The sequence below is a fragment of the Heptranchias perlo genome, chromosome 14 (genome assembly GCF_035084215.1).
Source record: "Heptranchias perlo isolate sHepPer1 chromosome 14, sHepPer1.hap1, whole genome shotgun sequence".
Lineage (NCBI taxonomy): Eukaryota > Metazoa > Chordata > Chondrichthyes > Hexanchiformes > Hexanchidae > Heptranchias > Heptranchias perlo.
In genome coordinates, this window is record NC_090338.1 from 41,615,996 (window position 1) to 41,633,145 (window position 17,150).

The 17,150-nt window shown below is 48.7% G+C and overlaps 1 pseudogene; it reads right to left on the minus strand.

Annotated features, from left to right (window-relative positions):
* Positions 1 to 1,732: 1,732 nt before the first annotated feature.
* LOC137332209 (uncharacterized) overlaps positions 1,733 to 17,150 on the minus strand; it is a 53,119-nt pseudogene continuing 37,701 nt past the window's right edge.

A 17,150-nucleotide genomic window follows, 5' to 3' on the forward strand; every position in this document is an offset into this window, starting at 1 on the left:
TACTCCTCATAGGATCTTACCTTTATTATTAAAATGAGACTGACCCCAAAAATTAAGGCACGGTTAGCCCACATGTCACTAAGCAAGCACCATTCTCAACCATGGTACTTCCAGCAGGCATTGCACCCCATCGGAAAATCTGGGCTCAAGTGTCAATAATGTATTTTAATTGATGTGAAAACTTGGACTAGGTGTGCTAAAAGAGGTTGTTTGCTGCTTTCAGTTATTTTGTTTGTGCCGAACAAAAGGGATAGGCTGTTGTATGCCAGCTGTAAAATCACACATCATTGCATCACTACATATAAATTGACTGTGTACAGCTCACCAGTCTGTTGAATACATTAGTTTGTCATCCGCTAACCTCTTTCACACGGATCACCAGTCAAACCTTCCTGGAGTTCTTTGATGGTTAGTACTGAATTGTTCAGGCAGTGTTGAATGCCACTGTGACTAATGTGCCTCTTCTCTGGATCTGATGCTATAGATAAACCTTTTCCCAAAATTCTACTTCAAGTACTATTTAGAGTTTTGTCATAAAGAGAACAATTGTACTAACCCATTTTAACTATGTATAATTTAAGCGTTTTTCAGTTGCTCTTTTATTGAATGCTTCTGAAATGAAAAGGTCCTGAAATTCCTCGAGGGTTCCACTGCTCTCCCACAATACTTCTGGTAGGAGACAAGTGAAACTTCCAGGAAAATGGCGGAACCCATTTGGGCTAGGTCTCCACTCTTTCTGGGAGTTTCTTGATTTTCTTATAAGCGTCAGAACCTCCGCCCCTTACAAGGCAAATTAAAGCAATGGGACAGAGCCAAGGGTAGTAACTCCCTATCCAGGAGTTCTGTTTAAGCTGGGCTGGGAGCTAGCGCATCAGTGAAGGCCAACATATTGAGTGAATAACAGCTCCAGTGATTTCCTTTCACGCCTGAATATTGTGCTGTATGTCCTAATATACTGCCTTTTTGACATGCTTCCCCAGTGGCTGGATCATGGCAGGTGATAGCTGCTGTATTTCAGTCAAATGCTCTTGCGATGACCCAGCTATAGGCTGCACCACTTCAACAGCTGCAGCTGTAAACTGCCACTGTCTAGCTCTCTAGCACTTGTTCAGTCAGTGAATGATTGTATGAGGGTGGGAGGTGGTGGCGGGGGGGGGGGGGAGAGTGCAAAGGTACTGAGGCATTCTCATCAACGTCATCTATGCCATTCCATGCCTAGGCCAGCTACTGGACTCTGTCTCAACATGCCTATTTTGAGAGCAAACTCAAAGAGAGCAAAGTCTTATTGATGCGATCTCCCACAAGAAAGAGATGGTGGAGCCCGAGGTCTGCATGTTAACAGTATGAGCATTCCTGAGAGACGCTATCATTGGTGTGACAGACTGTAATGGGGGACTCCAGGTGGCCCTGGACTGACCATGCGCTCCATCGTGAATTATAGAGTTTCTATACTGTGCATCGGAACTCTACATATGTGGATTATTGAATGCTCCACACTTGTGACCATGTGCTAAAACCTCCTAGGCACACTTTCCAATGTTGGCAGCAATCTATTATGCTCAGAATGAATCCTTTTAAAAACAGGTCTCCAAGGTCTGTATTCATATCCTCTTCAGCATAGAGTGCACATGAGCTGCCCCTCCAGCTAGCTGTTTCCTTTTCCTATTGTGCCACCATCACTTGCTCCTGCTCACTTGTCCTCCATTTATTAACAAGTACATTCCCTTCAAAGTCACTGTCTAAATTCCACAGAATGGTTATTGTTAAGCTCGTGTTTGACAGGGTTAGAATTGATAATGTTGTATTTGAGTTGTGTTTTCTTCAGGCATATAACTGGACTCACATTTGATCCATGTGGAAGACCTAGAGAAAGATAAGAGGGACAAGAGAAAGGATACAATTTTGATGGCAACAGTTCTTTTTCTGCACAATATCAGACAAGGAATGAATGTTCACTTTGTGATTTGGTTTCAATGAGTGAAGCAGTAACTGAATGAATGGCTAAAAAAAGAAAGAACAGGAAAAGTTGGCCAACAACCATAAGCTGAGACCATACAACTTATTTCACCATCCCCTGTTTCCTTTATATTCTCCTTGCCTTGAAGCTCTTGCGCTGCCTCCTCAAAAAATGCCAGTGGATTGAATTTGAGGTGTCCACATCCTGTGTGGCTTCTCTCCCTCTTGTTATAATCAGTCTTCTCCTATAAGAAGAGCAGAAGTTGTTCAATTATTGACATTGGCACAAGAGTGTTCAGCCATTGCCATGTGTCAGCTTGCTACCCATAATCTAATTGACAACAGGAGGAAGCATCATGTTCTTACAGTAGATGGAAGAAGTTGTCAGCATTTTTAGGATGTCAGGAAAGGCAAAATGCAGGTGCAGTAAGTCTTCCCTACTGCATAATAGGTAAACATGAGAAGCTTTCAAGATACTGTTAGATTGTATGGGTGTGATGGTACAGGTCATGCCCTTCACAGTTGAATCAATAAAGGATGTGAGTACAATTTATTGGGCCGGATTTTGCTCTGAAAATAACAGCGAGCCTAACAGCGCTCACCCTATTTCAAGACAAGTGGTGGACCAACTTGCTGAACCAGATGCCCTGCTCCTCTGTAAGCTTTGCGAGAACGACATCTCACCAGCTAACTCACTGTTCAAATGAATGCAATGGCGTGAAGTTCCTGCACTGACCTGATGGATTCAAACTAATCTCGCCAAAAAAAGGTACATCAAGTTATTTCAGTCTAAGCACACTTTTAACGGCTTAATGATTGCCAAACAATCTCTTTGGCACTGAAAATTAACTTTTTCAAGTGTGGAGTCTCATTCCTTCAGATTTTAATTGTTGTTGGACAATTAAAGAAAAAGAAAATATATTTTTATATTTTTATTTTTTCTTTCTGTCTCTTTTATCTCTGTCTCTTAATTCAATATTTCTGACAAAAGGTCATCAACCTGAAACATTAACTATGTGTCTTTCTCCATAGATGCTGCCTAACTTGCTGAATATTTCGAGCATTTTCTGTTTTTATTTCTTATCCTCTCTTTATTTCGCTTTCTGTACCTGATCTGACATTGAATTCACTGTTCTAACTTACACTTCCTGGTTCTGACTCTTCGCTGTTCATCAGATGTTTTTATCTGATTGGTTATGGGGATAGACAGTTGCTTGCCCGATTCACACAAGTCCCAGCTGCCCTCTAGAGGGCGCCGTTTTGGATTCAGCGCCCCATGAAAGGAACTTGCTGTGAAAAAGAACAAGAAAAGTTTATGGGCAAGTGCAAGTCTAATGAGCAGCGACCGCCATTAGCTCGCCACTCAGAGGAAAATCCGGGCCAATACCTTTGCACACTGTTGAATTCATTGGGCCCGATGTTAGCAGGGCTGCGGGTTCTCGGCGGGGGGGCTATCGGGCGGGTGGGTAACGCGCCCGGTGAAATTAGTCAGTTTCCCGTGCGATTGTAGGATCCAATCCACTAATTGGATCCACTTACCTGTTCCTCCGGGTTCCCCACTGCTGATCTGCGCGTCGGGCGGGCTGCGCATGCGCAGTAAGCTCTGTCAGCTGGAGGCGCTCTATTTAAAGGGGCAGTCCTCCACTGACAGATGCTGCAACAAATAGCAAAAATTACAGCATGGAGCAGCCCAGGGGGAAGGCTGCTCCCAGTTCAATGATGCCTCACTCCAGGTATCAATACATGGGGTGAGGAGGAGGGGGAGGACAGAGATCTTCCTCCCGGCGGGCGGGAGGAAGCGGCCTGCCTCTGCCACCAGGAAGGCCTGGCTCGAGGTGGCAGAGGAGGTCACCAGCGCAACCAACATATCGCCCACCTGCATACATTGCAGGAGGCGCTCCAATGACCTCAGTAGGTCAGCCAAAGTGAGTACACGTAGTCTTTCCCCTACACTCTGTCTGCCACATCACTGCCCTCACCCCACATCTCCTTCAGCACTGCCAACACTACTCTGTCACATCACCCCTCATACCCATTCAAACCTCATCCTCATCTTACCTGCACCTACTCACCTCGCCAGTACTCATCCCGCCACTACCACTCAACACAATCCTCATACAATCTCATGGCTCTCTCTTATACTCACCCTCTCGTGCATCTCTTTCACGGCCAGCCTCACTCAACCTGCCACTACCTGTGCTGCAGCCACAGGGCATGCATCACATATGTGCAGTAGGCAGCGTAAGGCAAACATGTCGTGAGCATGAAGGGGATGCACAAGGGTGTCTGAGGGTTTGTCATGGGTGTTACTTATATTGAATTTCTGAACAACTCACATCACATATTATATTGGCACCACTACTGCCACGTCTTCGCAAATCCTGTCTTGTTTGTGCAATAATGCCCTCTCCTGAGGATCACTATGAGGACCCACAACTGATGCCACCCATTGTGTCACTGCAGAGTGGGTGGAGGTGTATTTGCAGGGCTCTTTTGTGCAGACGACTGAGAGACACCCTGGAAGGATGCGGAGGAGAAGTTGTCGAGGGCAGTGGTGACTTTGACAGCGACAGGTAAGAAGATGGTGCTCGGGCCAGCCGGGAGCAGCTCGGCATGAAAGAGGCTGCAGATGTCCACGACTACATGTCGAGTGACTCTGAGCCTCCGTGTGCACTGCTGCTCAGAGAGGTCCAGGAAGCTGAGCCTCAGTCTGTGGACCCTGTGGCGAGGGTAGTGCCCTCTGCGACACATCTCTCTCTGCAGTAGCCCTCCCTCCTGCTGGTGGATGTGTCACAGCACTCTGTTGTGGAGCTCCACGTGTCAGAGGTGGACGGCGTGGACGGCGAGGCTGGTGAGGCAGGTGATGCTGTTCGCCCTCCGAGGAGGTCATGACTGCAGCTACAGCGGCCCCCATCCGCAAGATGTACATCTTTCAAGAGGTCCGCAAGGTAGGTACATGTCTCTGGACCCCAGGGTAAGTGTGCAGATTGGTGACTTTGACTATCAGGAGGAGGGTGGTGGAGGCCAAACTTTGTCCCAAGTGACTGAGTGGCCTCCTGCAATGGGTGAGAGTCTCCCCCCTCCCAACCTGTCAAATGGACCTTTGCAGCTGCCACAGGCTGACAGCTGCAACACGTCCATTTGACCTGGGAGTGTTTCCCCCAGTGTGGGAAACAGTCCCAGTTTGCTCTAAAATCCCACACAATGGGCTCGATTTTAGGGTCGGGTTTCCGGCGGGTTTCCAGCGGGGGGGCCCCGAAAATCCCGATCTCCGATCACGTGACCGGATTCGGACGAAATCCCGGCCACTTCCGGGTACCGCGCTGACGTGCGGGGCTGCGCGCGCAAGCCCCGCTGGTGGGAATCCCGCAGGCAATTAAAGCCAGCGGGGTTCCACTTGAGAGTACTTAACTTGCTCGTTGTGGTCAGTTAATGAGCTGAAGCAGCTGTCAAAAGAGGAAGTGTGGGATTTTACGGTCAAAGCAGTCAGTTTCCCACACTGGGGGAAACAGGACCCTTCAAACCAGGCGTGTTGCAGCCAGCAGCCTGTGCCAGGTGCCAAGGTGCGCTCCACGGGGGAGCGCCCTCACCCACGCAGGAGGCCACCGCGTCACATAGGGCAACCCCTGCCCTCCACCAACCCCCGCCAAGCCAGAGGACAGACCGACACGAAACCGCAGCCCCAGTCCGAGGACCCACCCACCTACCCTGCACAACCCCTCACACCAACACCTGCCAGATGGGTGGTGCGTTGACATCGTCGGAGGACGAACAGGATGACCAGCCCCAGCAGCCTCGCAGTCCACGCCGTCCGCCTCGGAGAGGTGGGGCCCCCCAACACGGTGCTGCGGCACACCCACCTGCACAGCAGGAGGGAGGGCAACCGCAGAGAGAGATGCGTCGCAGGAGGCACTACCCTCCGCACAGGGTGTACAGAGCGAGGCTCAGCTTCATGGACCTCTCCGAGGAGCAGTGCATACGGAGGCTCAGAGTCAATCGCCAGGTAGTCGCCGACATCTGCAGCCTCCTTAACGACGAGCTGCTCCCTGATGGACCAAGCAGCATCTTCTTACCTGTCGCCGTCAAAGTCACCACTGCCCTCAACTTCTTCGCATCTGGTTCCTTCCAGGGTGCCACCGGGGACATCACCGGGGTCTGTCAGTCCTCTGCACACAAGTGCATAAGGCAGGTCACCGATGGGTTGTTCCGCAGGGCCTCCCACTACATCAACTTCGCCATGGACGAGCGCAGCCAGATGGAGAGGGCGGTTGGATTCCATGCCATGGCCGGCTTCCCACGGGTGCAGGGTGTAATCGACTGCACCCACATCGCAATACGGGCACCTCCGCATGAGCCAGGGCTGTTCATCAACAGGAAGGGGTATCACTCCATGAACGCCCAGCTCATCTGTGACCACCGCCAGAGATTCCTACACGTGTGCGCCAGATACCCCGGCAGCTGCCACGATGCCTTCGTCCTCAGGGAGTCCGCCGTCCCGCCCATCCTGCAGGCACCCAACGCCGGCAACGGCTGGCTCCTCGGCGACAAGGGGTATCCCCTCCACACGTGGCTCATGACACCTCTGAGGAACCCCATCACCGAGCCGGAGCGTCGGTACAATGACAGCCACACTGCTACCAGGTCTACAATTGAGCAGACCATAGGGCTTCTCAAGATGCGCTTCAGGTGCCTTGATCGTTCTGGGGGAGCGCTCCAATACACACCATTCAGAGTGGGACGAATCATAGTTGTCTGCTGTGCCCTGCACAACATGGCCCAACAGAGAGGGGTGCCGCTGGAGGAGGCCCCATCCACACCCGCCACCCACATTGAGGAAGGCGAGGGCGAGGAGGAGGAGGAGGAGGAGGAGGAGGAGGAGGAGGCGGAGGAGGAGGAGGAGGACGCGCCCGAGGATGTTGGACGACCCATGCGCCGAGCCGCGACTCACCGGGATGGTCGCCGGGCCAGGGACGCACTCATACGTCAACGGTTCTCCTAGAGTCAGACACTGCGAGGCGCTCGCATCTCCTCACCTGCACATGCGAGCGGCCATACCAGCCCCCTCCACTGAAGAGTGCTGCCAGTAATCCTGCACCCACAGCAGTGTGCCCAATGGGTGGCAGCAGGTGTTCGCCGTCATGATGGCCTCCACGGAACGCAACTACTGCACAAGCCGCGGAAGAATGGACGAGAGGTGGCAGGAGTGGTGAGAATAGACTATTTAATATGTGGAATGTGACATCATTTAAGAAACAAAGTACAAAATAATAAACACCCTGGTGTATTCCCTTTGTGATTATAAGGCCTTTGGAATTCTTCTCCGGGAACCCCTACGTGGTGCTACCCCTGTGGCTCCAGCAGAGGTAGTGGCAGGTTGCTCGTCTTCTTGCCTTGACCGGGTAGATGCTTTTGGCGGACGGCCCCTGGGTTTCGGTGCCCGTGAGGGCACCTCCACAGACTGCTCCTCCTGCACCGGGGCAGGGGCAGACTCGGCCACCTGGAGAGGAGGCACCATTGCGGGTGCTGGTTGAGAGGTGGGCGACGGGTGGGACGTGGGGACGCCTTGAGAGGCGTCCCCGCTTCCATGTCCCCGGTCACCATCATCCCTCTCTTGGCCTCGGCCCACATCACCCCTTCCACCCTGCTGGACGGCAGTTTGGATGGCATGTGTGAGGCCTTGCAAGGCCACCCCTAGTGTATCCCTCAGCCTGTTGGTGGCGTCGGAATGTTGCTCACCCTGAATCCGTACAGACGTTGTGAGGGCCTGCAAGGACTCGAAGTGGAGCTGTGCGTGACGCTCGAGGGAGGCCAGCCTGTCCTCCACCGCAGACAGTCCCGCACCTACCTGCGACACTGTGTCGTCGGTACCCTCCTGTGCCTGCGCCACCAATGCCCACATGCAGGAGGTGGACTCCTCCATCGCCTGCGCTATTGTGGACAATGCGCGCGGCACCTCTGCCAGCACCTCAGCAATTAGCTGGTGGCCCTCGACGACTCTCCTTTTCTCTGGTGGCCCCCTGGGTTCAGCATCTGGGTCCGGCTGAGCAGAGCCTGGAGATGAGTGCTCCCTCCGTCGCGGACCCTCCGCGGCTGCCCCTGCCACCAGGGTCTGCTCATGCTCACTCGTGCGCAGTGACTCACCAAGTGCTACCCCAACTAGTTGGCGAGGGGGACCCACCGAGGTGCGTGTCTCTGCGCTGGTGGATGGTTGGCTCTGATGTGACGATGCACCCTCAGAGACCGCCATGTCCTCTGAGGAATCGCCCTCCATGCTCGCTTGATCCAAAGACGCACCTGCAAGAGAACAGAGGGCACTTTGAGGCATGTGGACCAACTTGACAGTGCGCCTGATGGCAGGTGATGATACGGTCACTCGCGATCATGGGTGTTGAGTGTCAGCTTTCCCTTACCGCCCATTTCGGCAGCGACACACTCGCCATCGGCCACCGACAGGCAATGTCGCGTGCGGGCGAGGTCGAGCGCCTCCACCTCTGCGTCGGTGAGCTCCACCACTTGCGGCGGCCCACCTCCGGTGCGTGCCCTTTCGCGGTTGTTCTTGCTCCTCTTCTCCTGTGAAGGCAAAACACAGATGTGTGAGTGGGTGCGTCTTGCATCGTGAGACGCATCGAGCATCGGTGTGGTTGGGTTGAGCGTGGCGCGGAACGGATGGGAGGAAGTGTGGGCCACGTGCCCATCCCATTGCATGGGGATTGGGGTGTGTGGTAGTGTTCGGGTGGGGTCAGGGACGGTGGGTACTTGCGTGCACGGCGAGGATGGTGAATGAGTGGCTGTGAGGATTGCTGATGGAGCGCAGTGGTGGCTGTGCAGGAGGGGGTTGTGATCTGCTTGGCGTGATGGTGGGGACGGGATGTGGGAGGGTGCGTTGGTGTACTCACCTTGCCAGACCTAGTCAGGTCATTGAAGCGCTTGCGGCACTGCTCCCAAGTCCTTGGGGTGTTGCCCCTGCTGCTCACCTCCGCCGCCACCTCTGCCCATGCCTTCCTGGTTGCGGCGGCAGGGAACTTGCGCCCATCCTCAGGGAAGAGTGTTTCCCTCCTCCTCCTCACGCCCTCCAGCATCAGCTGCAGTGCCAGATCTGAAAAACGGGGCGCAGCCTTTCCCCTTGGTTGAGCCATTCTCCCAGACCTCTGGCTTGCAGGAGGAGGGGCTTTGGGAGACTGCCCCTTTAACTGGAGCTCCTACATCGCGTCGACGGTACTGCGCATGCGCAGCCGGCCGGCACGCAGCTGGGGAGCGCAGAACCCGGAAGCAGGGCTTAATGGGTCCAATTATCCCGCGATCGCGTGGGGGACGCACACAATTACCCGTCCGCGTTTTCCACGCTCCCGGAGGACCACCCGCTGGGAACCCGCAGGCCTGCTAAATTCGAGCCCAATATTTTAATCAGGTCAGTTAATGACCTGAAATACCTAAATAGATACCTTCAAGTGGAACCCCGCTGGCTTTAATTGCCTGCGGGATTCCCACCAGCGGGGGCTGCGCGCGCACACCGTCGCGTCAGCGGGGAACCCGGAAGTGCGCGGGTTCGGGGCGGGCTCCGGTACCGCGCCGGGATTCTCCAATTTTCGGAGCCCCCCCGCCAGGAACGCACCCGATAGTGGGTGCTAAAATCATGCCCATTAAACCTTTTGAAGCACTTGGAATGTTAGCATTCACATGAGTGGCTACCTCTTTGCAAGCATCTATCTAATTGTCTGTGGACATTCCAATAACCCCCAGAGATGTGGACCACCCTCTTGTAACACTTTTGCTCCAATACAATTTCTAATGTCCCATGCGAGGCACCATCCCAACTCCCTTGACTACTTGAAGAGTTACTACAAGTTCTTTTCCCACTTTTCCCAGAAGAATGGCAGCGGCCCTTTAAGCTGCAGGCCTTTATGAAATGCAGAGCCACACAATTTCCCACCCCCACTGGGGCTTCTGCCAGCACCAGGCATTGAGCCTGCAACACTCTCGCAATATGCAATTTAGGTTGAACCCAGAAATTTGACTAGGTTTACCATTTGTGGACTTAGGCTGCCAATACTGCCACCATAACCACCTCTCATCAGTTCCAACATATTGAAGAAAATGAATTCCACTTTAAAGCTTCTAAAACTGCTGCTCCTTGTACAGCTGACCTCAGAATGAATTGTTGCCTTCAAGAGCGATGTGTTTAAGGGAGAAAATCAGAAAAAATGTTGTTACCTATAGTAAAATAGATCAAGTTTGAATAAAGTCTCAGAGAATTAATGAAACAATACTATATCCTATACATAACTTATACTAGTCTTACCATTCTTGCTATGTGAATCTTCGAGAAGAGAACTCTATTAAATATGCCATTACAGGGTTCAGTTTTGACAACAAGACTTGTGAAATAATGACTGCTATCTGTCTTTGTGCTCCAATGAAGCAAAAGAACTGTAGCCTGAGGAATAGTTTTATCTGCATCAGAATCTGAAGCTGAGGTATTGGATAAAAAGATAAGGAAATGAAAATCTGCTGCTCTCAGTCTGTAACAGATAAGAATTATATAGGTTAAAAATACGTTCATTGATTCATGATACATGTCAATTTTTTTAAACCTTTTTATCCATTGCAGACTACAATTCATGGAGATGTTTTCCATCATAAAATTTCTGATGTACATTGTCAGTAGTGAATCGACATTGTAAAGATAAACTAAATCAAATACTAGCAGGATATTTGTCTGTAACTCTTGATAGATAAACCAAATGCTTGAAGTGTGTCTTTAAAACATTTATGGAGTCTTTCCTAGACATGGTCCAGGAATCACATTTTTGAAGCCATTTGACACCTGTTTTTTTTAGATACTGATGAGGTACAACTTAAGATATCATTATGGCAATTTGGAATTATAATATGATCGGAATCTCAAATGATGGTGATGGTGCCACATACAAGGGTTTAGAGTGTTCAGAACATAAGAAATAGGAGCAGGGGTCGGCCATACAGCCCCTCGAGCCTGCTCCGCCATTCAATAAGATCATGGCTGATCTTCTACCTCAACCCCACTTTCCCACCCTATCCCCATAGCCCCTGATTCCCTTAGTGTCCAAAGCACAGACTAGACAAGAAAGGAGGTAGATAACTCTATAAATTAGGGTCACCAGGGAACTAAAGAGAATAGACTCACTGGTACAGGTTAAGTTTCCCTACAAACTCATCTGACCTGAAGTATGTAGTGTGAAGGGAGCAAGAATAACTATACAGGGGTGATTTTAGGAGGCATTGGAGGTGGGAGGGCTACAAAAATCACAGAAATCCCGTTCTGGTTTGGAAGCAGGCTCCAACCCGCTGACTTCCGAGTTTCCCAGAGACCCACCTGTATGCGGCCGGCAACCCGAAAACCTATGTCCCGCCGGCAATTAAAACTGTCGGGATGACAGTTAAAGAGCAAATGTACCTCATTGAGGTACTTGAGACACTTTACCTGTGACAGTTGAAGTAATTTAATGATTTTTAACTTACCTGGATGGCTTGCCCACCGCTTCTCATTCAGGGCCAGATCAGGGAACAAGAAACTAAATAAATTAAATGAAAAACCATAGATGGAAGTGAAAACACTAAATGAACCTACCTTTGCACCCTGCTCCGATGTCCAATGTCTCCCGCTCCGATGTCTCCCTCTTCACCCCCCCCCCGATGTCCCCCTCTTCATCCCCCCCGATGTCCTCCCAATCTTCCCCTCCCCCCCGATTTCCCCCCCCCCCCCCCCGATTTTCCCCTCTCCCCCCCCGATCTTCTCCTCTCCCACCTGATCTTCCCCTCTCCCCCCCCCCCCCCCGAATCTTCCCCTCCTTCCACCCCCGCCCCGGTCTTCCAGTCCAGCGCCGAATGTCAATTAGGCTGGTTGCTGGGCGCGAAACCCGGAGAGGACGTTAATCATCAGTAATCAACATGAGATCGCGTCGGAAACGGTAAGGTTTGTTCATGCGAGTTTGCCACGCGCACCTTCACCACCCCACCCCTGCTGCCAACCCGCCACCATTGTAAAATTGGGCTCTATGAATTTACTGTAGAGCACCAGGTCAAATAAAAAATCTCTGAAGAGATAAGAAGGGTGTGTGCAAACAAAAAGGTCATGCTAGTGGAGGACTTTCACCAACTGGGAATGACCAAACATCTAGAATCTGAGCTAGCGAATGTAATGCATGATTGCTTTTTGACCTGGTGCATTAAAAATGTCATGAGAAGTGACTCACATCTCAACATCACATCATGGCAAGTAAGCCAGATATTGGCCCAGAAATTGCTGGAATGGGGCATCTTGTGGCGAGTGCCGTGAATTGGATATTTTATCTCATCCTTCCAATCGTATTTTTAAGCCATAAATTGCTGGAAATGCGAATTAATAATGGTGCATTGAGGTCAATGGGGCATCTGGGACCTCATGAACATTGGGTCCAATGGTCTATCTTCTTAACCAATTAAATTTAAGGATAAAGAAACAGAACAAATGACAGAGAAGGAAATAGGGTGAATTAGAATCAAATTAGATTCAGAAAGAAAAGTAAAGAGAGGGAATGAAAGAGAGCGGATTAAGAGAACGAGAAAAAAATGTAAGAAGAAAAATATTTCAAAATTAATTTAGAATTTAAAATACCTCTAGAATGGTACTCCACAGTTTCATTGTTCCCTTTCTGCACCTTCAAGGTTGAGTGGCTTTGCAGGAACATAAATCATGTCATTAACAGGGTGATTGTGACATGACTTACCAGCCCTAAATGGCTGCGGCGAGATTAATTCATTTTTACAGTGCAATTCCAGCAATTTCGTCACTCTCCATGAATGTCAATGGGGTCGTTTATGGTGAGATCCCGTTTTTACGAAGCTAACGGCGGAATGGCAAAAATCGTCCAGCAATTTGTGGCGATTCGCAATTCTGGGGGAGCACTTCCTCACCACAAATTGCTGTTTTTTTTACGCACTAATAATGACAGGTGCCGTGAACTCGCCAGTATTTTTCCAGCAATTTCTGGCCCAGTATGTTGAGAAGAGAACCCCTGGGCAACATTATTTACTTTTGAGATGATCGCTATGCATAGAAAGAGCTGATTAAGTATTCTGTTGAAACAACATTTAAGGTTATAGGAGCAGGTATAGCGTAAAGTCAAGTACATGATGACTTTGCACAGATAGTATGATATTGCAGGCCAGGTTTGAATCGTGGAGATGTGGTGATATTGTGCTGTTCTGGAATTTCACTTCATTAGCTTGGGGGATCACGAAGTACTTATGCAGAGCTGACCCCCAAGAGATTAAATAAATGATTGAGGTAGAATAAGGTTGATTGCACAAGAGCTGCAGTGCCTCAAAGCCATGAATGCTAGTCCCATTGCTGGGCAGACTTGTTTAACACTCCTCTCACTCTTTTGGACAGGATGTAAAAAAAAAAGCTTGTCATCAGATAGACAGTCTAAGACTCTCTGATTTTCTCTCTCTATTGCAACTTTTCTTATCTCTTCCTGTTTCATTGATACTGCTACATAGTGTTTTGTTTGACTTCTCTTGTTTGTCTTCCATTATGAATATGCCATCCTACGTGTTCTTCCTCCTCAATGTGTCCTCCCTGTGTTGACATATTGTACTGACTCCTACTTTAACTCATTCTTTCCTGGGACCTCAAAGCTCAGACTCCTGACCTCTTTCATTTTTATTTTCACCTATGGTCATTCTTTTAAAATCTAAGCTTGGTATTACCTAATCACCACGTCTTACTAGTCTCACCTTATCATCTACTCTTTTCAACTATAGTAAGAAGATTTACACTGGCTGTTATGTGTGGAGATGTTGTAAATGTATTCACAAAGGTTTGCTTTGGTAGGTATTTCTAATAACGTCATAAACCAAGTGATCAGATCAAGTCTTGTGCTATAATATCCTGCATTTGCCTTAGGTTTTCACTTGTGTTTATCAGTTTAAAAATATTCCGTGATAGGTGCAGGCTTGAAGGGTTAAATAACCTTATATTTTTATATTCATGGTTAAACAGTCTGCTTATACATATATCTTCTATGTTTTAGCACTTAAAAAGCCACGCACGACAAATTTGGCTTCTGTATTTAAAATAGTGACCCAGATCTTCTGCTTTTGCGGAATTGTGCCATTTCTTTGGCACGGGCAGAACTTCCACCCACTACAAAGAGATGTCCATAATCCCAACTGATTTTCAAACCTCAGAATCATTTAAATATTTTTGGCAGGCCCGCCAGCCTTCACCAGGATTCAACTGGTAGTGGAAGTGGAGATTTACCGCAGCAGGCCTCTAATGCCTGCTTGCAATGTAGTGTTGCTGGTGGCCTCCAAGCTGCCAGTAAAACTTTGAATTGTTATATTAAAATGTTTTAATCTAGCATAGCAATCATAGCAATGCTGGACACCAGTGACAGACAGGTGTCCTTTGCATGCTGTGTTGTTTTGAGTCAAATGATAGAAAATACATTGGATAATGTATTTCCATTACTTTAATATTATTTCAATATGCTTGCCCATATTTGGTTCCCAGAAATCAGCAGAGGTCGAACAGAAGAATGCAGAGCATATTTTATAGATTAGAACAGTTCATTGACACAGGTACATGATGCAATATGTTAACTTTCTTACACAATACAATGTTTTTACAATACATTAATGCTACATATTAATCAATTCTTTTGTTCGCATTTCCTTTGCCTTTTGATTTTTATATCACATCTTTGTGTGCTCTGAGGGCAGTGTTATTCTTTTCTACTGTTTAATGTTAATTAGCTGACACTGACAGCCATCTATGTTACAAATGTCTCAAAGTCACATGGCACAATCTTAGTGATCTCTACCTTCCTCACTGTGGGAGAAATAAGTGTTCCTCAAAAAAAAAGAAAATGGTCTTTACCTTTCACTTCAGAATAATACATGACATTCATCAAGTATAGCAAAGCAATCATTTCTACACATTGTATATGGTATTGCAATGGGATCTTTGTGGTAAATCCTTGGGCATGTATAGCAAACAGCTTGTAAGGAGATCAAGCTGAGTTAAAGTAGTTTTCTTTCAGCAATGAGCAACCATTTTTCAAAAAACCTATTTTCAGGGGAACCATAATCCATAAATATACATAATTAAACTTAATTTCTACACAGTAAACCATTACACACAACATGTAATCACTCTTAGTAAAAAATATGGGTTGCACCCTGAAATGCGGTGCAATTCACACAATTATCCTATTCCCTCCCACATTTAACAATAGGAAAAAGGTTTAAGAGCACATTGCAGCATTTCTAGATGATTGTATATTGCATCTGTTTGCTGGGGATATTCACATTGTGTAGGAGTTGAAATTCTACCTGAAATACATTGGAAAATGTTTTGATTGTGTACACTCTGTATCACCAGGAGCAGGAAATCATTGGACAAGTTTCCTCTCCCAGCACTGTCCAGGAGCAATAAATGTGGAGTACATCAGAACTGTGCCCCACTGGGACCAAGAGCTGAGTGACCAAACTTCCTCTGGTGCCTCATTTTCATTCTGCAGGCATGCACCAGGAACAATTGGGGGTGCAGCATTGGCCACAACCATCAGTAGAGGATAAAGTCTGGGACATCCTTTAAGGCAGATGTACAGTGGAAAGCCCATAAAAGAAAGATATTTTTTTCAGAATTTGGAACACCAAGTATTAATAGTGATAGCTGCAGATGAGTGTTGGTGAGTGCTGAAATTAATTATAGCCCAACAAAGATTGTGATTTCTCATTACTGTGGTCTTCTCCTTTAGTGAAATGGAATGACTCTTGGGAATAGCTTTATGCTGCAGTGCCATGGCTGGGATGGAAGCAACACCACAAGCTGTAGTTCGGGCACTGCTGTAGTCAACATTAGTGGGGGAGCTGGTGAAAGGGTGGCATTACAGTGCCAACTAGTAGGTGAAAGAACAGAGAAAACAGCTGTGGCTATGAAGATTGATGGTGCAAGAATAGGAGGAGATTGCTGGTTTGACTGTGAAGCTTCTCTTTTTATTTAAGGTGGCTTGAACAGTAGTATAGTCAGGGGAAGGGAATAGTGAAACAGTGGCTCAGAAGGAGGCCAGGAGAATGACTTCAGTACCTATGAATAGGGATTATAGTAGTCAGGTTTCACATGTACACTGGTGAAATCCAGCTCTACCTCATCACCACCTCTCTTGACCCCTCCATTGTCTCTGATGTGTCATGTTGCTTGTCCAATGAGCAGAAATTTCCTCCATCTAAATATTGCGAAGACCGAAGCCATTGGGCCCGATGTTAGCAGGGCTGCGGGTTCTCGGCGGGGGGGCTGTCGGGTGCGTGGGTAACGCGCCCGGTGAAATTAGTCAGTTTCCCGCGCGATCGTAGCAGACAATCCACTAATTGGATTCACTTACCTGCTCCTCCGGGTTCCCCACTGCTGATCTGCGCGTCGGGCGCTGTAAGATCTGTCAGCTGGAGGCGCTCTATTTAAAGGGGCAGTCCTCCACTGACAGATAGCAAGAAATAGCAATAATTACAGCATGGAGCAGCCCAGGGGGAAGGCTGCTCCCAGTTTAATGATGCCTCACTCCAGGTATCAATACATGGGGTGAGGAGGAGGGGGAGGACAGACCGGCGGGCGGGAGGAAGCGGCCTGCCTCTGCCACCAGGAAGGCCTGGCTCGAGGTGGCAGAAGAGGTCACCAGCACCACCAACATATCGCCCACCTGCATACAGTGCAGGAGGTGCTCCAATGACCTCAGTAGGTCAGCCAAAGTGAGTACACGTAGTCTTTCCCCTACACTCCATCTGCCACATCACTGCCCCCACCCCACATCTCCTTCGGCACTGCCAACACTACTCTGTCACATCACCCCTCATACCCACTCAAACCTCATCCTCATCTTACCTGCACTTACTTACCTTGCCAGTACTCATCCCGCCACTACCACTCAACCCAATCCTCATACAATCTCATGGCTCTATCTCATACTCACCCTCTCGTGCATCTCTTTCACGGCCAGCCTCACTCAACCTGCCACTACCTGTGCTGCAGCCACAGGGCATGCATCACATATGTGCAGTAGGCAGCGTAAGGCAAACGTGTCGTGAGCATGAAGGGGATGCACAAGGGTGTTTGAGGGTTTGTCATGGTTGTTACTTATATTGAATTTCTGACCAACTCACATTACATATTATAT